The following is a 6,000-nucleotide window of genomic DNA, read 5'->3' on the forward strand; positions in this document are numbered from 1 at the left end:
GAAATGACAAATACAATGACAAAGATGAAGAATTCTTTTGTGGGCTAATCAGTACAGAGTACGTACCATGAGAATCACTAGTGAACTTAAAGTTAGGTCAATAGAAATGATCTAAACTGAAACTAAAACACAAAGAGAAAAATGAGAGAGGAAAAAGTGGAACACATCTGAGATAAGTGAAATAATATAAAATGATCAATCATACATGTAATTTGAGTTGTGGAAAAAGACTGGAGAGATAATGGGGCCAAAAGCCTAAATTGATGAAAATCAGCGATGTACATATCCAAGAAACTCAGCAAACCCTAAACAGGATAAATACAAAGTAAATCACACTTAGGCACATCATAGTCAAACTGCTAAAAGAATCAAAGATAAAGGGAAAAATCTTAAAAGCAGCCAGTGAAGAGAAAACACATTGCATACGCGTGAATAATAAAAATGTTGACTGACTCTTTAGAAACAATTGGAGGCTGGAAGACAATAGAATAATATCTTTCAAGTGCTGAAAGAAAAAAACTGCAACCTATATCCAGCAAAAAATAATCTTCAAACATGCAGGTGAAATAAAGACATCTGCATATATAGAAAAGCTGGAAAAAAATTTATCCTTATCCAACCTGCAATAAAATAATGCTAAGAGAATTCCTTAGGACTGAAATACATATATACATACATACATACATATACATATACTAGAGAGAAAAGGTATCAGATTCAAAAAATTAACACATAGAAAAAAATATGTATTTAAATGTCATATAAAAATCTACTTATTGATTAAATAAAAATAGCACTGTATTGTGGGATTTGTACCGTATATAAAAGTAAACTCTATGAGAAGAACAGCATAAAGGGAGTAAGGGCAGTAATTGGAAGTCCATTGTTGTAAGACGCTAACATTGTTGATGAAGTAATAGGTTAATTATGGAGGATAAACTGTGAAAGTTAAAGGTGCTATCTTAGTCAACTCAGGCTGCTGTAACAAAATACCATAGAGTAGGTGGCTTAAACAACAGACATTTATTTTTCACAATTCTGGAGGTTAGGAAGTCCAAGATCAAGGTGCTAGCCAATTTGGTTCTTGGTGAGGGTTCTCTTCCTGGCTTATAGAGTTCCACTTTCTCACTGTCTCCACATAGAGAGGAAAGAAAGCAAGCTCTCTGGCCACTTCTTATAAGGGCACTGATCCCACCAGGAGGACGGCACCCTCATGATCCCATTTAAACCTAATTACGTTCCAACTGCCTCATCTCCACATACGAACACACTGGGGGTTAGAACTTCAACATACTAATTTTAGGGGACACAATTCAGTCCATAGCAGGTGCATATTGTAATTTCCAGAGCAATTACTAAAAAACATAAAGAGGCACAACTGAAAAGTCAGTTGAGAAGCTAAAATATATTTTAAAAAAACTTGATTTATCCAAATGATGATAGGAAGGGAGAAACATATAAAGAGCAGATGAGACAAATAGAAAAAAAAATCACAGACATGGTAGAATTAAACACAAACATGATTGCTTTAAATGTAAATGGAGTAGTAAATATTTCTATTAAATTCAGAGAAAGTCAGCCTACATAAAAATTCAGACTCAAATATATGCTGTTTACTAGTAACATACTTTAAATATAAAGACACAAACAGGTTGACAGTGAAAGAATGAAGAAAGATATATCATGCACATACTAAACATAAAGTTGTATGACTATATTAATATCAGACTCCTCAAGACAGAGTATTTCTAGATAAAAGAGAGACATTTCATAATAATAAAAAAGTAGACAATGTACATACACCTAATAACAAAACTGCTAAATGCTTGAAGTAATAGTGTGAAACAGATCCACAAACAGAGATTTTAATACCTCAGTAATCAATAGAACAATTAGATGGAAAAAAATCAGTAAAGATATAGATTGGAAAAACTTTATCACCAAACTTCACCTAATTGAGTTATAAAATACTATAGCCAAGTCAAGCATGGTGGCAAGCACCTGTAGTCCCAGTTACTCAGGAGGCTGAAACAGGAGGACTGGACAAACCAAATGTTGGCAAAGAATGGATTGACCTAAACTCTCATACAGTCATGGTGGAAATATAAAATGATCCAACTACTTTGAAAAATTTTTTGGCAGTTTTTCACAAAAAGCTAAACTTATATTTATTATTTAGTAATTCCAAACTTAGGTGTGTAATCCAGAAGAAATGAAAATATATTGTTCACTAAAGCCTTATGCAAAAATGTTCTTAGAGGCTTTATTTGTAACAGCTAAAAACTGGAATCAGTCCAGGTGGCCACCAACAGAAAAATGAATAAACAAATTGTGATATACAATAGAATATTTAAAAAAATATTTTTAAAACATTATGATCAATGAAAGAAGCCAAACAAGAGTAAATATTACGTGATTCTAGAAAAAACAAATCTAGTCAATGGTAATAGAAATCAGGACAGTGGATTGCATGGGTTAAAACAGCAGTCCCAACCTTTTGGCACCAGGGACTGGTTTCATGGAAGACAATTTTTCTGTGGGTTGGGGACATGGAGTGGTGCAGAGCTCAGGCAGTGTGCATGGCCTGGTCCCTAATAGGCCATGGACTGGTATTGGGCCATGGCCCCATGGTTGGGGACCGCAAGGTTAAATGATTGACAGGGAAAGGCCACAAGGGAAATTTCTGATGTGATGGAAATGATTTATATTTTTATAGGTATTTGGGTTACATAGGCGTATGCATTTCTCAAAATGGATCAAACTTTATGCTTGACATCTGTACATTTCACTGTAAAATGAATTATACCTCAATAAATATGACTGGAAGCCAAAAAAGAAAAACTTATGACAACTTATTTTTGTTTCCCTTTAAAGGATTTTGCAAACTGTAATTTTATAGCAGGTCAAATTTGGAACTTGATAAAAGTCTTTTTATTTTCTGTTTAGGATTTGATTACTCATCTAGTTATTTAAAATTCTTTGAAGCCTAAAAATATTCTCTATCTAAAACCTACCAGTGTCAGTGCCTCTCTTGCCAGTGGGCCTTAGTCTAACCCTCTCTGTATATAAACACATTAAGTCAAAAATTAAATCAGTCTTATCTTGCCACAGACACTGTTTGAAACAAGTTTAAATCTCAGCAGTCTTATTATAATTTTATCAGTCCCAGATCTCTAATTAATTTGTCATTAAATATAATTAAGAAACTGAAGTAATTCAATTTCATAACCTGCATAAGTTTTAAAGAGTAATTAAAAGGCTTCCTTAATTCATTGGAAAGCAGAGAAAAACCAGAACACAAAGGAGCTTTCCCCCTTTGGTATGTAACATTTAAAAAATTTGTCTACTTATCTGTAAATAAAAGAGACCATCTTAGATAATAGGATCATCTGAGTTTGCTATTTTACACAAAGACATTTATCATATTGGGAAAAGATAGGATAAAAAGTGTGTTTGTCATTATATTTTTATTATATATTAAACAGTCTTATGAAGAAAAATTTGAAAGTATCAGAAAAGATGGGAAAATAAAAATAACCACAGTCTCAGGACTCAAATGCAATTATAACAGCCAGGGGTCTACACTATGTTACCCAGGCTAAACTCGAACTCCTGGGCTCAAGGGATCCTCTTGTCTCCACTGCCCAAGTAGCTGGGACTATAGTTATGTGCCACTGTGCCTGGCTTGGTTTTAATTAGATATTGACAGCATAAAAAAGTAATTATAATACATTTTAAGGCATAAAAAACAATATTGTTTCATTTTTACTAAATTCTGGATACTTTTTCTTACATGTGCTTTCTGATTTTTCTAATTCTCTCTTCAGTTGTGTCTAATATTTTGTTTAAACTGTCCTTTGAGTTTTTCATTTTCATTATTTTATTTTTTATTTCTAGAATTTCTATTGGTTTCCCTCAAAGATGTTTCTTTCTTTATTATTTTAAGGCTCTCACTACCTTCTCACTTTTATAATTCTTTTCTTTCTTTAAATATATTAAATTTACTTTCTATTTTGTGCCTAGATTAAATATTTATAACTTTTGCAGGTCTGATTTTTTTTTTTATTTCAGGATATTATGGGGATACAAACATTTTGGTTATATGTTATGACTTCGCCACACCCAAACCATGATTTGAGACGTGACTTTTCCCCGATACAACGCTCACCACATCCATTAGTTGTGAGTTTACCCACCCCCAAACCTCCAATCCCTGAGTGGATTAATAAAATTTGGTATATGTATACAATGGAGTATTACTCAATTATAAGAAACAACAGTGATCTAGCACCTCTTATATTTTCCTGGATAGTGCGGGTCTGATTTTGATATCTATTTTTTGTTACTCAAGCTGCCATATTTTCTTGAGTATTCTTTTCATTTTTAAAACGTAAGCTAAAATTGGTTATTTGTGCTAATTTTTGATGCTGAATTGTAGGTGTGTTTCCACAGAAAGAATGTATGTTTAAATCACCCAGCAACCTGGGAATACTATCAATTTGGACCACTTTCAAATTTTGGCGTGGAGTGTTGGGCCACATAGGTAGTATGAATTTCAGGTCCTAAAACTTTCAGGAGTGTGGGCTTGTGGTTATGTTTTCAGGAGAGATATTTCTCTCTACACCCTGCATCAACTTTGTTTTCTTGATTATTCTTTCTGTGGAGTGGGCTATTTCTATTTCTCTCTTACACTAAGTGTAGCTCTTTGGGGGTCCCAGCTTCATGTGGGATTTACAATTAGACTATGTAGGACCCTAGATTTGTTTCCTAAACTCTGCTCAGTTAATGTGTTGGTAAATGCTTAAGGACTGGACCTCTGATAAAAAAAAAAATCCTGATTTATAGCATTTACCAGTATTTGTGCTGTAAATATTCACATGCCGATTTCAAGCTACCAGTGTGATAGCACTGAATGTATAGTGAGGAAAAGATGTGTACAATCACTTCCTGGGACTGGTAGGTAGTAGGCAGCTCTATCACACCACTGCTTACACTTTACCCGGCTATGAAAACTGAGGCTTAATTCACCAGGGTTGGGCATATCCCTCAGAGTGAAAGGCATTTGGGTAATTGCTTACCTATCTGAATTTCCACTTTCACTTTGTTTTAGGCTTCTGTGTATTTCTACCCTCTTGGCTAATATTTTAAAAAAGAGGATTTTCCTTTTCTTATTCTATTTTTGTTTTGGCCTAGAATTTCTTATTTTCAGCAAAAGGGCTGATTAGAGTAACTAGTCAGCCTTATTGCCAAAAATAGAAGTTCTTCTCTTGGTCATCTTCTCTTTTAAAAGTACAATTTACTGTTTTTATTTTGTGATTGTAAAGATAATAAATGTTAATTATAGAAAAGTTGAGAAATATACAAACATACATAGAATGATATTAAAACCATCTGTAAGCTCATAACCCAGAGCTAAATACTAATAATATTTTGGTGCTTATCTCCATCTTTGTATTATGTGTGCACGTAAATATCTCTGTGTGTTTATATCTAATTTGCATCATGCTATATCTACCATTTTGTAATCTCGTTTTTATTTCTTTATAATATTTAATGAATTTTTCTCATGTCATTAAATATTCCTCTACAACCCATTTTTATGGCTGCATTGTGTTCTCTCACATGAGTGAACCAGAATGGCTGATCATTAATATTGTTTCCAAGTCTTCACCATTATAAAAAGTGCTCAAATGAACATAAAAGATGTGCTTCTGGTCAGTTTCCTGGGGTAATAATTTTTTTTCCTCCCACCTTGCAATTGAGACAATCTTCCCCTATGGTGTTAGACTATTTTCTTCCTTTCTTATTTCTGCCTTGCTCAGCTGTATCTCATTTTGCAGCAACTCACTTTTTTCCTCCTGTATCTCCAATTCTTCATTGTTAATAATCCTATATATAGAATTATATTTTGCTTTGTCAGCCAAATACGTTAGCCATTTAAGAAATGGTACCAAGAAAGGACATATAGTTGAATGCAATTTTTAAAAAGGCCAAAAGAAA

Source organism: Lemur catta, chromosome 8 (genome assembly GCF_020740605.2).
Source record: "Lemur catta isolate mLemCat1 chromosome 8, mLemCat1.pri, whole genome shotgun sequence".
Classification (NCBI taxonomy): Eukaryota; Metazoa; Chordata; class Mammalia; order Primates; family Lemuridae; genus Lemur; species Lemur catta.